This window comes from Doryrhamphus excisus, linkage group LG15 (genome assembly GCF_037039965.1).
Source record: "Doryrhamphus excisus strain RoL-2023G ecotype Guam linkage group LG15, RoL_Dexc_Guam_v1.1, whole genome shotgun sequence".
Classification (NCBI taxonomy): domain Eukaryota; kingdom Metazoa; phylum Chordata; class Actinopteri; order Syngnathiformes; family Syngnathidae; genus Doryrhamphus; species Doryrhamphus excisus.
This window is the reverse complement of record NC_136371.1, coordinates 6,741,981-6,762,563: the sequence shown is the minus strand read 5'-3', so window position 1 is coordinate 6,762,563 and position 20,583 is coordinate 6,741,981. Positions and strand designations below refer to the sequence as shown.

The window sequence follows — 20,583 nt, the reverse complement described above, 5'->3', positions numbered from 1 at the left end:
ATTCCAAGAACATGCTAGGTTAATTAGCGACTCCAAATTGTCCAGAGGGTATGAATGTGAGTGTGAATGGTTGTCTATATGTGGCCAGCGATTGGCGATTGGCTGGCAACCAGTCCAAGGTGTTATACGCTTCTCATCTAAAGTCATCTGAATAGGCTCCAGCATACTCCACCTGAACCTTCTCTCTTCAATTGCCATTGTTCACTAGTAGTAGAAGCTAACAAGCTAAATGCACAATCCGGGTTTAAGTCCTAAATATGCATCACACACTAGTTAAACACATTTTAATGTCATCCTTTTTTCATTGTTTGACTCGACAGGTGATAACTCAGTTATTAAAATATATACTGTATGTAAATTAACATGTTTTTAATTATTCATTAATGCTGGAGCCTATCCCAGCTGTCTTTGGGTGAGAGGTGGGGTATGTTAAATTAAGTTATTATAAATGAATTTATATTAAATTAAATGAATTAATTAAAGGGCTGCACGGCGGTGTAGTGGTTAGCACGCAGACCTCAAAGCTAGGAGACCAGGGTTCAATTCCACCCTCGGCCATCTCTGTGTGGAGTTTGCATGTTCTCCCCGTGCATGTGTGGGTTTTCTCCGGGTACTCCGGTTTCCTCCCACATTCCAAAAACATGCTAGGTTAATTGGTGACTCCAAATTGTCCATAGGTATGAATGTGAGTGTGAATGGTTGTTTGTCTATATGTGCCCTGTGATTGGCTGGCGACCAGTCCAGGGTGTACCCCGCCTCTCGCCCGAAGACAGCTGGGATAGGCTCCAGCACCCCTGAGACCCTTGTGAGGAAAAGCGGTAGAAAATGAATGAATGAATAATTAATTAAATTAACATGTCTTAATTCATACTGACATTCCATGCCCCAACAACCAGATTTGGCCGCCGACTTCCAGGTTGCCCAGCCAGCCGCCCTCAACCACCACCCAAAGCGGCAAAAGAATGAGATTATGGATACAAGCGGCTGAAATAAATTTCCTCCATAGGGTGGCTGGACTCACTCTAAGAGAGAGGGTGAGGAGTTCAGTCATGGGAGGGGCTCCGAGTAGAGCTGCTGCTCCTTCACATCGAGAGGAGCCGGTTGAGATACAGTAGCTGGGGCATCTTGTCTGGATGCCACCCGGACGCCTTGCTGGTGAGGTGTTCCGGGCATGCGCAGCCGGGAGAAAGCCCCGAGGCAGACCAAGGACATGCTGGAGGGATTATGGTCTGGCCTTGGTGTCCTCCTAGTGGCGCTGGCCAGCGATCGGGAAGTCTGGTCTTTCCTACTGAGACTGCAGAGGAGAATGGAATGGAATTCATAGTGACAAAGGAATGGACATGACCATCAATGGCCATGGGAGGCTCTAGACATGTACAAACTACAGTATATTCTGTTCCTATTTGATTTAGTGATGTGCTGTGAGATCGGGATCTTGGTGAAATTGCTCACTGGTAACTTGCTTGTCGAACTCGCTGGCTTGTTATGTCAATTTAGCTTATTCAGCCTCACAGGTATGTTCTTTATGCAGCTTTGCAGAGGAATAACTGTCAATGTGTTACATTAACATACCATACTCCTATGACTCTTCCAGTTTAAGGCCAGGGATATTTTTCAAAAATGCACATTTGCCCCTCTGCGGTATAAAAAAAACATTGACAATAAATGACTGGTATTGAATCCAAACCAAAGCAAGGAAACTACTTGACTGACACAAACAACAAAAATACCAAAGTAAAAAAAAAAAAAGGCTCAGAGGAGCTGTGGGGATGGCATGCTGAGCATTGCTTCATGTCGGATCATTTACGTCGTCACTAAAAGCCAAAAATATAATTGCTTTTTAATATATGCTCATGACTGTGCAATGAACTGAATGGTTATCATAGCCTAAACTACTTTTTTACATTTACTTCATGTGGAAAGAGCAGATCAAAACTGGGATGGCACATTTAGAAAAGTGAGTGATATTGTACAGTCAAAACTCGGTACATTCACAACGACCTCATGTTTTTCTTGAAGCGTGTCCTCAATTGAAAAACAACTAATCAAAAGAGAAGAATAGTTGGTACTACCAACAGAATGGGGCATCTTATTTCATAGATGGACAATAGAGTTTAATAACAGGATGATAAGACGTGACAAAATGGTAATCATAGTATTAAGAATGAATCTGAAATTATAATAACAGACTGACAAATGTTGGGCACATGGGAGAAAAATACAAGTTAAGCTGTGTAGAAACCAAGCAAATAGACTGTAATCCAATCTAATGATAAGAAAAACAAAAAAACTCAAACCCCTTCCTGTCTGACACAGCATCACAAAATTCTTCAGATAATCCAACCTCAATGTCAGGACCCCAAAAAGCAGCTTTGCGCAAAAAAAAAATTGTCCTCCCACACTTTCTTCTTTTATCTGTGTGGACTTTAAATTAAAATAAAACTAACACATACACAAAAATCCAAGCTAAAGAAGTTAAGATTGTTTTAAAAAGAGATTTTAAACCACTGATCATGCTGGAATAGTGCTGTAGTTATGGGTTCCGAATGTCCCAGTGGGCGGTGGTAAAAGTGGGCCTCGTCTGTGTTCTAGTAGTGTTTAGTATGACAAATGTGAGCAGTTGATGGAATTGTATGTTGTGCATGAGCAGTGATGCTTGGCTCATTCAATAACTCCACATTAACGTATGCAACATCAAATATGGATGCGTATTCATTCGGACAAAAGCTACCAAGCTTTTTTAGTTTCATGTTGGGATCTTTTTGAGATTAAAAAGACTAAAGACACTTTTTTAATCAGGCTTTTAACTAATATTTTTAAACTTTTCTTACGTTTTTATCTTTTTAATCCTATTTTATGCTTTTAGTCTTTAGCTTTTAACTCCAGTGTTTCCTCAGTGGGGGTCCTCCACACTGGGGGCTGTGTCGGGTCTGCTGAGGTGGTGCCATCCTTGGGTCCCTTCGACCCGGCCGGCTGGGGGTTCCTCCCTTTGATGTGGGGGTCCGCCCGTCTGTTGGCGTCAGGGGGCCCGGGTGCTGGTCCCCTGATGGCACGGCGTGCGGCTCCTCCCAGTGTGGACGGCCCCAAAGGTGGCGTTTCCTTGATCCTCAGTGCCATGCCATGTCTCCCTATTGTGTGTGATTGTGTGTGTGTGTGTGTGTGTGTCTAGTATGGAGGGCGGGAGGGAGGGGCTTTCTTTGTAATTGTTTTTCCTTTTAATTGTGGTAATTGTTTTTAATTCTGTAAAGCACTTTGTGTTGCATGTCTTTGCAGGAAAAGTGCTATACAAATAAAGTTGATTTGATTTGTGCACAGTGTGTGTCTAACTTTCAGACCATGTTGTGAATTTATTTTTCACTACCTTTTTATCCAGCTAAAACATTGAATCATACCCCTTGAGGCAGAATGTTTTTTTTCTTTGATTTGGAAAATGAATAAATTAAATCTTCAATCATGATTTCATGAGGAACTGGATACCCTTGGCTACCAAAAAACAATTTCAAGCCATTTAATACTTCTGAAATACCATTTCTACATCTTGTGACATCTCCTTTACTTCAGAACTACTTCTAAGCGTTTGAGTACCGTGCCAGTTGGGAGTCAGTGAGGTAACGGTAGCTCTATCTTTGGCGGAAGCCAATCACAAGCTATAAGTGAAGTCACGACGAGGTTGGAAACCTTTTGGAAATCACAAAGGACTCTGTACAACATTTTGACTCATGATGTCATGTTACAAAGAGCGCTAAATTCATCACACAGCACCTTAACACTAAAAAAGCTTTCTAAGAAATACACAAGTACAAATTTTCTACTACGCAATCCATCCATGGTGACTGTCATTGTGTGTAGACGCCCCCTTTTCATCTTGCTGCAAAAAAAAGGTTTGAGAACCAATGCTGTAAATTGGCAGTTCCATAGCATCACAGTCATTATGTATACAGTATAGTCATGCAATACTTATTGTTTTAGGACCACCATCAGTTTAAATTAAACCAAAAATTTTACGATGCTTGTCAAATGCTTCATTGCGTCCTGGTGTTATTGTGCAATGTGAATACATTTTTTTACATACATACAGACTCTATATAGTACCTAGTTTCTATAATAACTACTGTGTCTTTATCGGCCCTTGTTCATTCAGTGCAGTGCAGTGACTTACATGTTCCTAGCATTCAACTAATCTATGGTATTGAATGTTAGAACGTCACTGGAGGAAGTCAAACTGACAAAACCACAGAATGATGTTTACAGTCGCATTGATTTTCAGTCTCTTTCTTTTTGATTTCACTGACCTGTGACTCCTTCACAAACATTACTTGGAGACACTTCATATGAAGTACGAAAGGAAAGAAAATAATTGTGTTTTTCTTTGTTAATTCATACATACCCACACTCTGTGGAGATGAATTTAGTTAGGGCGTACCCAGAGGTGATAGGTCGGCTTTGGTGTTCACAAAATTTAACACAAAAAAAAAATAAATGAAGAAAAGCACATTGGATTCACGTTCCAAAATGTTCCAGTCTGTAGTTGTGTATCATGTATCATCCTAAAATTAAATTTCTCATCTCCTCAACTAATAAAAAGGATTCTTCTTCTCCTAAATACTTCCTGGCTTGTGTAAGATGAGCAAAGCCAGTACAGTAATTACCTTAGCAACAATCTGTATTCAAGCAACTGTGCATAACATATACAAGACAATATGAGCACATCCCTCATATTTCATTTATGTTTTTTTATTACAGTATATCTTCTCTGAGGTCAATAATGTCAAATGAAACTATACGAATACTAGAACTATATTCTGGTGTTCTTCTAGAGAAGCATGACTGTGAGCACATTCTGTCAAATTGTCCTCTGTACTGCTAAACGCTTAGTTTGATTACAGTTGCACTTAGTATACTTATCAATTTTTCATGATGCTATGTTCTTGTTCATTGATTTCTTGTGTCTCTGTGCTCATCAGTGATCAATGTGGTCTGTCGTCTGTTTGTCGTGCCTCACCTGTTGTTTTTTTTCCACTACCCTGTGTCTCCTCAAATATCAAATATACGTAGAAAAGTCTCTTTTCTTGTATAATTACTTGAGTTCCTTTGTTTCTGTTCAATGTTTGGCCCATTGATGGTCTTGTCTTCCCTAGTTTCTTTGTGCTTTTCTGTTTTGAATGGTTTTTAATTAAGTATTATTGCCTGCTTGTGCTATATTTTTTTTTTATTTGGGTCTTCCTGCCAGCACCATGCTACAATTACGATTTTTTAACATATGCACAGCAGGTACACACCAACATGCAAACTTTATGAATAGTTGTATTTATGATTTTACTGTAAATCGTTTCTTAACAAAAAAACCCACACAGGTCTGTGATGGAATACATACATAGAAAATAGGCTATTTAAACATTTAATCAGACTCAGATGCACGGTGTATTTTGTACATATGAACAATCGCATGCGGTAAAGCCTCATCCACGGTAGTTTTAAGCATTATTTCCACGTTTCATAAGCATATTTTTTGTTAGTTGGATGGCATTTAATAACCTCATTTTGCAGCTCCTGATTAGGCTGCATTATTTATTACTGTACCTTGTTTTTTGGGTGGAGTCATTTATTATCTTATTCATTTTACAGCTGTTAAAGTGCATACCTTTGCAATAAAAGGAGGCACAGCAGATGAATAAAAAAAACAAGGCAGGGGGAACATAATCAGCCTTTGTGTGTGTCCTGCTGACTCAAAACTGCAGTATTATGCAGTACTAAGTAGCATATTGTAGCATGTCTCCCTGTCGCCAGAAGTGTTTTTATAGTGACTCCCACGAGAAGTCGTAGTAAATGAAGTTGTTCCTCTGAAGTGTGAAGGCTGACTTCTTGTGGCGGATCATTGACAAGCTAATACAATGCTTGACAGATGCTCCACGAGCATTTTGGAAGCAAGAGAAGCTTGTTTTCCCGGAGACAGGCAAATGAAGATAAAGGTGCACGAGTAAGGTGCATAGATAGGAAATAAATGTCACGCTCTTTCTTCTCCAACTTAGGGTGTCCAAACTGTCTGATGGTTTTAAAGATGTATGTTTCCTGTCAAGTTTGGGAATGACTGCAAGGAAACGTATGATGGATGATGAAACGTGCATGATGGATGCTAACCGGCCACTAGGGATATAACATGAGAAAACCATGTACCGTTCAGCCCTCATCTCCATGTATTGTCTGATTTCCTGTCAGGCTCGAGGTGATCATTGTGGGTGGATCCGTGGATGCAAACATGAGAACGAGTCAATCAGTTTGAGTAGTTTTAATAGAGATGCATCACAGGAAAAAACAACATAAGGGTGCAAAAACAGGGGAGGCATCATGGAAAAAACAGAAGACAAAAATACTAACAATAAAACCATGAGAACTGAATAGGTAACTGGGTTGCAGGACAGCAGAAGAAGACTACTCGCTGGGGTAAGTCAAACAGTAGCAGGCTAACAAATGGTTAGCATGACAAGCGAAAGAGAATAATCTAACGCTGGCTATCTGGCTATCTGAGGTGATTATGAATATGAGGAACAGCTGCAGGGGTCCAGTCGCCTTCACCAGCTCAGGAGGAGAAATCTTTCTGGATCTTCCAGAATCTCACCCATTCATTACAACTGTATTTCTTCGGATTTCGCGCTTCCCGCGAAAACAGTATTTTTTAAAATTTATTCCACCCACGGTTGTTCCACCTCCAGGCACGCCCACTCCGCTGTGGTTGGTCACTTGGTTACTTCAAGATGTCGCTTAATAGTAAGCAGCTTTGGCATTTTAGGGTTAGGTTTTCTACAGTATCGAACAACAGCCTTTGTTTTGTGACTTACACAAAATAAACACAGTTAGGACACTGATTAATTGTTACTTACTGCTTGCTCAGCAAGAGTTTGTCGGCTAGTCCAGTTGCATACTGGCCCATGTTCACGAAACGGTCCATTGGGAAATGCCGTTGACAGGGAATCAGGAACTCCAACCACTTGGAGTTACATTAACTTTATTTAAATAAGTTGCATAGGTTGCACGGTGGACACATGGTTAGCACGCAAGCCTCACAGCTAGGAGACCCGAGTTCAATTCCACCCTTGGCCATCTCTGTGTGGAGTTTGCATCTTTTCCCCGTGCATTTGTGGGTTTTCTCCGTGTACTCCGGTTTCCTCCCACATTCCAAAAACATGCTAGCTTAATTGGTGACTCTAAATTATCCATAGGTATGAATGTGAGTGTGAATGGTTGTTTGTCTATATGTGTCCTGTGATTGGCTGGCAACCAGTCCAGAGTGTACCCTGCCTCTTGCCTGAAGACAGCTGGGATAGGCTCCAGCACCTCCGCGAAATGAATGAATAAATAAGATGCTAAAAATGAATACAGTCTAATAGGCCACAGTGTCATATTACATCATGGTCCTTGCAAATTGATGGTGGTGAAGTAGCTGTGGTACTTTAAGGGTATTCTTCAATTAGACCCAAGTTCCCACCTGTGTAAACTGTATAATATTATGACATGGAGCACATATATGCATCGCATTCACACCGTCATTGACATCCGAATCGTGCTTGTGAAGAGCTGTGGCAATTGGCCCCCTGCTGTAAGTATAGCACACAAAAATGAAAGCAGGGAAATCACACTTGGAGGCTCTAATGTGCTCAGGGAGACAAAGACAAACACAAACATCCGAGTCTGAGGTGCAGCGAGGCAGTTTGATGCGCTTCAGGGAGGAAATTGTTGTTCGTCGCTTCCTTGTGGCTCAGCACAGTACACGGTACGTATGCCATGAGGCTCTTTAGGCAATCACTGTCACCCAGGTAGCAGTGTTATTGTGAACCATAATGTTATTCCGTGGCATGTCAGGGGATTAACCCTGACAATATAAGGAGCGTGCTGGCTATGTTGTCAAAATTCTAGTGCATAGGGGGCAAAAGTGTGCACTTGTATGACATAAAAATCACATTTTGGTGCAGAAAATGTCCAAAAAAAAACATGTCCTCCATGCCAAGTAACGGCCATTAATGGAAAAACTCTAAAAAAGCTAAGAATGCAATAGAACGGCTCTGCAAAAATATCCTGTAATGAGATTTTTAAAAAAAAGGCCTTGTTACCAGGATTGTTACCGGACTCTCTGATCACCCCCACATTCTATTTCGATATGGATTTTTGCAGTGTGGGCAATGACCCAAACATCACTGTAAATTGATGAGGTACACTCCACGGTGGGTTCAGTCCACACGCTGGGTTACAGCCCTAATTGGCAAGGTCTCTTGGGGGGCAGCGAGCCAACAGCGTTTTATTTGTGATTCGGCAGTCCCTTCACTCCCCCCCCCCCTCCCCAGCCAATGCCTTACTAAGATCCCAAATGAATTCAGACAGAGATCTGCTCTTAGAAAAGTCCTGTTATCCCCCGGCGACGAGGAGGAAGACTTAATTGGAAGTCTATCTGTGAGCTCCGTCCACCATGTTCTGCACTGATTCACACCCAGTAAAGTCCAAATTTTCTGCACAGAAGTGACTGTTCCAAAGTCCTAATACAGCATAAGGGTGTTCGATGTCATCTCCGCTGCAGCTGTGCACCACCGCAGAGTAGTACATCTTCACACGGTGCATTTGTGCAATAGCGCTTGTTTGCAAGTCGTGGAAACATTCAGATTCACCGAGCCGGTGAATTAAATCAGAGCAAACCATGACCAGTGATTTTTGACTGTTGAACGTTTTAACCCTATAGAAGGCGCTCATAGAAATGAATGCAAATTTGACAAAGTTTTGACTCCTCAACTGTGAATATTTAGCACTTTATGCTGATGCATGACCTCAATTCCGACTTGAACGTGATGTTGCATGTGGTTATAAATATTGCACATATTGCACAAGTCCCACCTCACATTATGCATATTTTTTTCTCCCAAACTTACACACAGTAGACCTGCCTACTCCCCCCTACTTACATTTTATCATTGCAGAATCTTCCTTCCGCTCTCGCAGGTGCCATTAGGGAGCCTCCTGCTTCCACTCAGTGTCAGCTTGTCCGGTAGGGAAAGCTGAACATGTGTTGTGGGAGTGGGAAAGGTGCCATACCTGTCTCACATGATTACTCTCTGCTTACATCATGGGAAATGTCTCACCGCTTGGTGTAGCTAATTGCTGCCACTCACTGAATGGCATGAGAAGTGTTTGGGACTGGCAAAGAAACATTTTAGATTTTTTGCTTGAGGCTGTCAGCGGCTCTGTTGCTTTGCCTTCCAGGTGTTTTTTACACTGAGAATGTTACCCCGCTGTGGCTGCTGGTCTTGCTGCTTGGAGTTAACTGCACAGAGATGGAACCTCACAGATTTGAGCTTTTTGTGGTTGGATGGGTCAGTAATTGAAGAAAGTTGGACTCTGTCAGGAGGTAATGGCAGAGAAGGGGACAGATCTAACAGACCGATGCTATTTGGGACATTTTCTTCCTCCGTGGGTAATGTTGGTTGAAAAGTTTAAAGTAGTTTGAATGACAAAACATGCACAGATTGTCTATTTCAGGGTAGATGTTACTGTGCTTTTGCTTTTCTCTGTGTCATCATGGAGGTTGTTGGTATTCACAGCTCTATCAGGGAAGGCACTGGCTTTGGAATGGGACCGGAAAAGAAAAAGAAGGTGATGTTTGGAGTGTCACATTCATTACAGGCCAGTCAGAGCAGCAAGTAGAACGTCAACACTCGGCACCAGTGAGCCGTTTTGTTTTTTGCGCTGTTAAAAGTTGTAAATCAAGTACTCCCCACACAATCTCATTGATTGCTATTGAAAGGTCACTTTGCAGGGTGTGGTGAGTTTGAGGCTCGGGATGTGATCATCCGTCAAACAGCGGCTCAAGCCCTGGTCCTAACCCGGTGTACTTGCAAGTGTGGGCGAAATTTGGGGATGAGTACCACCTAAGTAAGGATTTGGGAGCATGCAGAAACTATGAAGCACTTTCGTTCGTTATGTACGGGCCTGTGTTGAACTCCAGATGATGTGTCACGCATGACTATTGTGACGAGTGAGCGATCGCGGCACGCTTGAAACGGCCTTTGTTCACACTAATATTGTATCTCCTCCTTGGGCACAGAAGAAGGCAGCGGATGTGGCTGGACGGACCCGGCAGAGGAGGATAAACCAGGTTTTCAGTTTATAATGTGAGAAGATGTGAAATAAGATATGCCTTTATTCGTCCCTCAGTGGGGAAATTTGTATAATGTCAATTCCCTGACCGGGAATCGAACTCAGGCTGCAGCGGTGAAAGCGCCAAATCCTAGCCACTAGACCACCAAATAAATGCATTCACTTTAAGCAAGTCACAAATCCAAGTAAACATACAGCTGGAATAGGTGCAGATTCAGAAGATCTGGAAAGTTTTCTGTGCGGGTTATTGTGTATAATTGCTCTATAGGAGTCCACAACTCAATACATAATTGGTCCCCTTTAAAAGCTTTAAAAGTCCAACGATTCGGACAGAACCAGTCGTCTTTCTCTCTTCTGGCTCACTGCAAAAAGCAACATGGCCTCCAGTGTAATATTAAACTATGAGGATTATTCTCTCTAATCTTTTCATATGCATTTATTCATTTAGATCTTCATACTGTTCAACATATTACCCACATTTACTGTTCAATAAGAATAAATGTGTCCATCTATCTATCTAATAAGACAAGCCAGTGCAATTAATGTGTGGAAGCAGAGCAAGAGTTGGGCGCGAAGATGAAAGCTGGTCCACTTTCAGGGTGCTGAGGAGGAAAATAAGGTGGGAGAAGGACAAAAGGTGTCAGAGACACTTTGTATATCAGGCATGCTCATCAACATTTAATATGGACCCTTGAGATAGAACACTGGTGCCACAGTGTACATGTATATGTGTGTGTGTGGTGATAGGGGTCATAATTAATTATACAATAAATAATTGATAATTGACTCATTTGGTTCATGAGAATAGTGAGCGCACAAAGTTAAAATGCTGGGCCATGTCTCGACAAGGTCTACGACGTACCATGTAGACCAGGGGTCTCAAACTCGCAGCCCGCGAGCCAAATGCGGCCCGTGAGACGCTAGTTTGAGGCCCCCACCTTGATACCAAAGTTTAATGTTGAAATGACAGCTTAAAGCTGTGTGCACACCGGACACAATTAACATGATTTTGCCCCGCCCTTCCCTGTTACCCCGCCCTGTTTTGCTTTGGATTAGCAATGAAGCTAAAGGCTTATGACGCTGGGTACAAATAAATGCAGGAAATGATTTGGAATAAAACGGAAAATCCACGTCAAGATAAAGCATCTCATCAAACATGTTGTTAAAGTTACGACGCTGCTCCCAGATGGAACTGAGTACGATGCTAACTTGCTAATTGGGTCAAATTATTAAGTTTCATTAATGTTCATGTTAAAGGTTAAATAACTGTTAATACTGTACATTTGAATCTGAAAAAAATAATTTCTCTACCAACTGTATGTGGTTTCTTACGGTTTTCTTATTTGCTGTTTTATTATTATTTTACTTATTTATTACTGATTGATTGATTTATTGTCTTTATTCTTAATTTGTTTATTATTTTTTTTATCTTATTTTGTGTATAGAAAAATAAAAATTAAGATATTTGAGAACAGTGGAATGTTTTATCAGATATTTTGGTGTGGAAAACCGGAACCAAAGTACTGAAAAAGTGTATAGATTATTGATTTTTTTAATAAATGCGTTTTGGGTTTTTTTGAAAACCTGATGCGGCCCGGCTTCACCCAGAACCTAGCTCCGGTGGCCCCCAGGTAAATTGAGTTTGAGACCCCTGATGTAGACTCTACGGGGTTGTTACGCTAGGCAGTTAAGCTAAGCAGTTAAATATAATTAAAGAAACAAACAGCCTACATTTCAGTTTTCTATTATAGTTGATACTGCACATATTTTATTAGTGTTATACATTAGAACATTGACAATGTTACATCAGTAACTGTTTAAGTGAGCCAGTAAAAAACAAGGTACCGGTCGCAAATGGACCCCGAGACAGACTTTGAACACCCCTGCTCAAGAATACACTAAAAGTATCTAAAAGATCTTTTACAGTTGATTTTACAGTTGGTTAGTTGGGTTAAGCGAATATGTGTAAATATGCTTCATTTGTCTTCTTACTCTTATATAGTACATACAATAAATATTATGTATCGTCTCAGCTGGCATATACCACATGGCAAAGCCTCATGGGATATGGGTTCACTTGCCAATAATCATGCTACAAAGCTACACAATGTGCAGCTGCACTCGCTGATAGAGCGCTGACTAGCAATATTATCAGATGGATGACTATTCTCTGTGACGTTAAGTGCTGAAATACGTTTTCTCTGGAAGTCTGCTCCAAATTCCCGCAAGACGTGCATTGTTGTGCATTTACTCATCAACAAAGGGTCACAAGAGGCTGGCAGCTGAAGCGCGCCTCCACAAAAGTCTGCTGTGGAAGCCTGCCAGATTATGCCATGAAAACACGGCATGGACACACTTATTTGTTAACCCTCCCCCACCTGTAAACCGTAAACCCCCACATGTAAACCGGGGATGTCCAAATTTTACATAATTTTTTTTTTCTACATTTACTTACTACTAAGGTACTTATAAAATTGCACTTCTGGTTGGATGCTAACTGCATTTTGTTGCCCTGTACCAGTGACATGAGCAATAACAATAAAGTTGAATCTAATCTAATCTAATCTAATCTAATCTAATCTAATCTAATCTAAAAGAACATAAAAGTGGAAAAAAGAAACAAAAAAGCATAAAGAAACAAGAAAAACTGAAAAAAAATGAGAAAAGCAATGTTGATTTTGCCCAAACCTGACACCAACAAATGTGCAAAAGACACTTACGTCAGTAATGTAATATCGCATATCTTAGGCATATCTTAATGTCAGTCATGTCATGTGACTGTGTGTCTTTGCACATGTGTGTACATGATGTAGAAACCGACCATTTTCGCAGGAAGCACAAAATCCAAAGAAATACAGCTGAATAGGTGCAAATTCTGGAAGAACTCGAAAGTTATCTGCGCTGGTTATTGTGTGTAGCTGCTCTATAGGAGTCCACGACTCAATATAAAAGGCAGAAAAATGAACATAATAGGGTCCCCTTCAAGTAACACTAGGTGCATTGCGTTTATTCTGCTTAATCTGGTGCAAAAGAGTCACATTTGTTTACTGTGTAGGAAGAGGGTGTATTTTGGATTCAAAGCAGGCTGTCAGTACGCCACAAGGAGATGTGCAGCAACTTGACAGAAAGCTTGACATGCGGCCGAATATTGATCTCATCCATCATATATACCTGCCTCAAATGAAGCTTGTGAATAAAGTCAATACGATTACATGCATTAACCTTGACAGCTGACGGCAACAAAAGGAATGTAAATTTTTCTGCTCTTGTTAGCTTTTTAAATTGTATTCTATTGTCATTCCGCACGGGCTGTTTATTGCACAGATGTGACAAATATATACAATATTATATGCAGGTGCGTTCTTATGCTTGGGTGCATAAGAGGTTAAAGGGGACATGTTATGCTCATTTTCTGGCCCTTTATTGAGTTGTGTACTCCTATAGAGCAGCTATACGATAACCTGCACAGATCTTCCAGAATCTGTACCTATTCTGCTGTATTTCCTTGGATTTTCAAAATGATCTGTTTTAATTTATTCTACCTCTGGGCATGCCCACTCTGCTGTGATTGATCACACTTCCAAGTGCTCCCGAGGACTTTCGGACTACTGCCGGAACACTGACATTTTTTTTACTTACAGTTTGTTCCCCCTCTAACTCATCAAAACAATGCCATATTTTTCTCTTGCAATATTATATGCAGGAGCGTTCTTATGCTTGGGTGGATAAGAGGTTAAAGGGGACATGTTATGCTCATTTTCCAGCCCTTTATTGAGTTGTGTACTCCTATAGAGCAGCTATACGATACCCTGCACAGATCTTCCAGAATCTGTACCTATTCTAGTTGTATTTCCTTGGGTTTTCAAAATGATCTGTTTTAATTTATTCCACCCACGGCCCACCTCTGGGCATGCCCACTCTGCTGTGATTGGTCACACTTCCAAGTGCTCCCAAGGACTTTCGGACTACTGCCAGAACACTGACATTTTTTTTTACTTACAGCTTGCTCGCCCTCTAACTCATCAAAACAATGCCATATTTTTCTCTTGCAATATTATATGCAGGAGCGTTCTTATGCTTGGGTGGATAAGAGGTTAAAGGGGACATGTTATGCTCATTTTCCGGCCCTTTATTGAGTTGTGTACTCCTATAGAGCAGCTACACGATACCCTGCACAGATCTTCCAGAATCTGTACCTATTCTAGTTATATTTCCTTGGATTTTCAAAATGATCTGTTTTAATTTATTCCACCCACGGCCCACCTCTGCTGTGATTGGTCACACTACCAAGTGCTCCCGAGGACTTTCGGACTACTGCCGGAACACTGACATTTTTTTTTTACTTACAGCTTGCTCCCCCTCTAACTCATCAAAACAATGCCATATTTTTCTCTTGCTGGCCGGGGCAACTTCAGCCACTTTGGTCCTCAATTGTTTTACAAATTGTCATGCCAGTCTCCTGCTGCCCTTCCACCTGCCTCCTATTTATTCCCTCTGGTACCTCCTTTTAGTTGCAAGTTTGTTGTACTACCATGTCACGTCCTTGCCTTGCCTGGTTTTTGATCCTTGTTTGTTTTTCGACCCCCCGTTCTGCCTGCCGTTTTTAGATACGTTTGCCTTATTGGACTGACTTCTTGTGTACTGACCTCTGCTCGGTATTGAACCTTACCTCGTGAGGTGCGTGCCAACTCTGCCTTTGAGTCCTCCTCTTTACGTCGAGTCTCGATATAAATTTAGAATTTCTTTATATGTTGATATATTTTCAATTTTGTGAACTGATTTTTTTACATGAAATTATGTTAAAAATTTGATTGAGTACAAATCCATTACCATTTTTTTTCTTTAAATACAGTTTAAAGTACAGAAAATTCAGTTGATGAAAAATCTGTGTAAATAGTGTAAATTAAAAACATATATTGTTTTGAATCGGATATCCTTGTATTAAAGTTCATTATCCAAATGATAGCTTTTTACTGCTGCCAAGAAACCGTGATGAAATTCAATCTAATATTTAACACCCCTGTCTCCCACTGATGTACAATAATACAACAAACATCACAGTATTCAATTAAATTTGACCCAATTAAAGTCCAGATCAAAGACTTGAAGTTAAAATATGTATCATATATGGCTACCAGAAAAGTGCACATTGTGGTCCAAAGATAATGAACACTTGACCCATTTTCATGCTTTCATAGCTTCAAGTAAACACTCAATATTTAAATTATAGAACATGCATAATTAGCATACGGCTCAAAGAAAGTCAAACAAAGCCAACTTGTAACTGAATGAATTCCATCCAGACTACTTTTTGTATTCTGTGATTGAATTCGGGTGGTTCACTTCCTGTGAACTTTGTTTTTATGCATTGAATTTGAAGGTGCATCCAGGGCGTTGAGGGGTGGTGGCAGGATGGGGGTCTCTGCTTTATATCGTGGATATGGTCCTGCTGGCTTCATCCAGTGGATGGGTTGGAAGGAAGGAAGTGTGAAGGAACTGGGATGTGAAGCAGATGGGATGACAATCAACGTTTCCATAGTTCATAGTTCTGTCCCGGAAAGGGTCAGTGGCAAGTCAAACATCTCAATGTTGAGATGGGGCGGCAAGGCGCTCTAGTGGTTAGCGCACAGACCTCACAGCTAGGAGACCAGGGTTCAATTCCACCCTCGGCCATCTCTGTGTGGAGTTTGCATGTTCTCCCTGTGCATGCGTGGGTTTTCTCCGGGTACTCCGGTTTCCTCCCACATTCCAAAAACATGCTAGGTTAATTGGCGACTCCAAATTGTCCATAGGTATGAATGTGAGTGTGAATGGTTGTTTGTCTATATGTGCCCTGGGATTGGCTGGCGACCAGGGTACAGGGTGTACCCCGCCTCTCGCCCGAAGACAGCTGGGATAGGCTCCAGCACCCCCGCGACCCTCGTGAGGAAAAGCGGAAGAAAACGAATGAATGAATGAATGTTGAGATGGACAGGATCCACTTTTTAGTTCAAGACGTCGTCAACACCTTAATGGAGCAACCATGATTTTCTGTCAATCAAGATTTTTGTTGAATGACACCGCCTTTGAAGCAATTCTTTACATTTCACCGCAAGATTGATATTCACAAGCACGATCGAAACTGAGCAAAAAAAAGAAGGAAACATTTGTCAATGTCACAGCTGCTCTGAGGAGCACAACAGGGGCTAAAAATCGAATCAAGACGAGCGTTCCACCGACGACACTAATTGATCCTATTTCAACAAGCTTTTGATGTTGACACAGGTCCTACTCTGTATTCCCATTGAGAGTCAGGTGCACGAGTGCAGGAATGGATTCTCTGCTCTGCTTCAATGGCGTCACTGGTAAATCTGATATTGTACGTTTAATAAACCCTGGCTTGTTTTTCCGATGGTTCTTTTATATTGTGTAAACAAGTGAGTGCTGTGATCCAATCTTGCTTTTTCCACTTGAGACAGTTGGCTAAGGTAAAAACTTATCTTCCTGTTGACGTCTTTGAATTTTTTGTATTGTGGTTTGGACCAGTCAACCATACATCTTCTCCAGCTGCTTACCTGGTAACCGGTACCAAGAGACATGAACATATAACCCCAATCCTGGCCTCTTTGCACTGAATAGGCTGGCTCCCTCATACTTATCTGACTTATTGACTATTTATCTTCCTACCAGAACTATGAGGTCTGGCTCACAACTTCTTTAAACCATGCCTAGGTCTAATCGTAAATCTGGGGGTCTTCGGGACTTCTCTGTCAGGCCACATCTGCACAATCAGTGGAGCATTTTAAATCCTTATTGAATGTTTCTATGATGTTATATTATTTGGAGACATGCTGACAAACGAATGCAATGATCCAACTCAGTGGTTCCTTATTCCTTAAATTCCACAGACAGTGATTTTGAATGCAGTGAATGGAAAAAATTTACTGTATTTACAGTATATTTACGTAATATACTGTATTTTTCACGAGTCAAGGCATCTCCAGTTAATAAAAGACAGGATTATAACTCACTATAACGATGTTTCCATTTCTTTCATCCATTTATTTACTACACTGTAAACCTGAATGTTCGAAGTACTTCATTAAATGAAGTTATGCATACTCCAAGTTCTTAAAAAAGTTCCAATAACTTAATTATGTCAAGCTTTTTTTAACATGTTGTTCCATTTTGAGTACTATTAACTAATATGTTTTGATTAAATTGAACTATGGCTATATTTAGTAAGATTAACTTAAAAACATAGTATACATACAATTTAAGACACTTTAAATCCGAATGCTCAAAATAATTAATTGGTATAAGTATAGTTAACTTAAAATTTTCTTAAAAGTTCTACTTATAAATGTTGATTGCCAGTTGCATTATCTGTCTTTTCAGTTTATTTAACCTGTCATTTTTTATTAATATGAATATGAAGAATTCAAAGTTACTTATAAAAAAAAGTACCTATTAAACATGAATAAATCAAACCAAGAATCAATTCAGAATAAATCCATTGCATCAGATAGATTTGTACAGTGTAGGTTACACATGCACACCGTCTTCCTATGGAAACAGTTGAAATGAGAACGAAAATGAAAGAATGGAGAATGCATGGCAGCGAGAATGCGAAAAAGAATGCTTTTTCTGTCTTAACCCCCAAATTAAAAAAGTATATCTAATATCAACTCCAAATATTAAAGCTCTGATATACTCAAATGTTTGAGTTTATGAACTCAAAAAAAAATGTGGCAACTGATTGCCTCACTTTTTTTGAGTTCTGCTAACTTATTCGGGTTTACAGTGTATAACGTGTATAAATTACATAATAAATGTATGTCCCCCATTAGGGTCACGGGTGATCAGCAGCCTATGCTGGCTGACTTGAGGCCAGAAGTCTGCTATCAAGAAGCGAAATCCACTCTGTACTTGTCAGAAACCAATTGCAGGCCACATATAAACAAAGAACCATTCACATTCATATTGATACCTATGGACTATTTAAAGCAGTTTATTTAATAGGATCCCAGTGTTGCTGCTGTGTTAACGATCTCATAGCAAGCTAGGATTGTAAATATGGTAGAGGTTATAAATACTATAAAGTAGTGTCAGCAGAGGTGTGCCCTGTTTGTGCCTGTAGGTGTGACAGAAAAGTCATTAAAGACAATTGATGACATCCAGTACAGTAATAACGGTGGATTAGGTGAGGCAAAGTCGGGATGTGTGATTTAACTGTTATTTAACCACACAGAAGCAGCCTGAACACTAGATCAGTGATTTTCAACCTTTTTTGAGCCACGGCAAGTTTTTTTTACATTGGAAAAATCTTGTGGCACACGGACCAATATTACATTGCTCTGCCAGTCTTTACACCACAGACACTCCACAGTAGCCACGTTTTTACATGACCAGTTTTTCTCTTTCCGAATGACCTTTCGGGAAACAATGGTATCCATAGAAAGGAATATTCCAATCTAGTCAATAGGGCATGCCCAGTAAAACGTAAACATCAACATCACGTGATACCGGCTTCCCCAAGTTTTTCTTTCACTTGTTGGAATAACTCCGTATTGCCAGTTTTTCGTCTGTCCAGTCTTGAAATTTAGTTTGAATCAAAAACAAACTTTGCTTAGTCCAGTGCCGATTGCTGGCCTCCATTTTTAAAACTGAAGAACGTCTGGATCTGCGTGTTACGTCATATCTGAGCACGCGCTGAAAGAAAGCACCCGGGATAAATTTAAACAGGAAAAGATCAAATCCAATCTTGCTAATATTTTATAATTAAACTCAGGACATGCTTTATATAGATATATATTTTCTTTTTTTAATAAAACTGCACTTGTGAATTATAATATATGAAGTATAAAAGGGTTTAGATTCTGTTTCACAGATGGCGCTAATGCATACGAAAGCTGCTTGCCAACCGCCAATAAACAACAGAAGAAGAAAAACACCACGAAGAAGAACGCACCCTGACAACTTTTTCCGTTTGAGCGGACACAAGATACCGCAATCGGATTGGTTGAAGGAATATTCCATCCCGGTTCAATTCTTTCCGTTTGAGCAAATAAACCAAATGAAATTGGAATATTTGGGTCCATGTATACTATTGACATAATATTTGCAAATGATGATTCATAAATGTTAATTATAAAAAGTGATATTGGATAATTCCTCACGGCACACCTGACGGTTTCTCAAGGTACACTATTGTTGAAAATCACTGCACTAGATCATGTTTGGCAATGTAAAGAACACTTTATGGGACCTCTGTGTAATCTGCATGACTGAAGTTTGAAGCCGACTGCAATGTATTTAATCAGTCCAAAGCCCAAGATAAATGATAAATATTAGCAGATGATTTCTCACCTTCGGAGATTTAAAATGTCATCTTGGTAACAAAAACCTGATAAGCTGATGGCCGGTGCAATTTGCAGTTGTCAGCCAGCTCTAGCCAGCAGTCATTGGATGTGCACAAGGGACCCTCTAGCAACACTGATTAGTCTCTTTTATGCCAATGAGAATAAAACACCTTTTAAACTACCTGTGCTGCATTTGAGATGTTCCCTGTAAATGATATTGACACAGAAAATGGGAGCAAAGTCGTTCAGGAGATTGGAGGTATCAAAGCAGTAACAGAGGTGGGACAATGCGATGTAATGGAATGTCATCAAATCAAGCGTGAACGTTAGAAAATGTAATATAACATCTGTGATCAATATTGTAATGTGTCTTATATAAGATCCAGATTGCATCTTGTTCATTTGTGATGTGACAAATCATTAAGTACGGTCTATGGTATGTTTTCATATGCAAACATCATCATGTTCTTTCATGATATCTCACAGAAATAAAAATGTATGGCTTACTTGTCTTTGTGAGCCTCCAGTCAGGGCCCAAAATTGATGTCAGGAGGTCAGCTTTTGTCACTGGGAAACTGTCTCTGCTGAGTTTTCCATGATGAAAAAGAAATCAATGGATACCAGGGAAGGAGAAGTGGTTGTCAGCTGACACAGAGCTCTACCCAAAAGGAACAACTTTATTCTGCTTGTTTTGACGGGGAAGATACTGTAGTATTTCATTGGAGTCTACATTATGTAATGCTAGGAGTCCACTGGGCCGGCGCCAGTTGGTGCCAAAGATTATGTGATTGACGCATAGTGACTCGCTGTGGCGCCGAATTAATGTTACATTAAACATTAATTTAATTAATGTTAAATTAACAATTAATGTTACACTAAACACTAACGTGTTTAACTAAACGCGCCAATCACATAATCTTTGGCGCGAACTGGCACCAACTGGCGCCGGCCCAGTGGACTCCTAGCATCATTGGCTCGCGCCATTACATTCCAGTGGATTCCAATAGGCGGATTGTTTGTGACATTTGGTTCCAGTTGGTGGACACTTTGTGCCACTTGCATCAAGCAATCGGAAGATTGTAAACATTTTGAAATTTTCTTGCCG

At 40.4% G+C, this 20,583-nt stretch overlaps 1 protein-coding gene across 2 annotated transcripts in view; it reads left to right on the top strand.

Moving 5' to 3' along the window:
• Nucleotides 1–20,583, top strand: part of plch2a (phospholipase C, eta 2a) — a 104,015-nt gene that overhangs the window by 20,172 nt on the left and 63,260 nt on the right. The gene's annotated exons all lie outside the window — the stretch shown is intronic.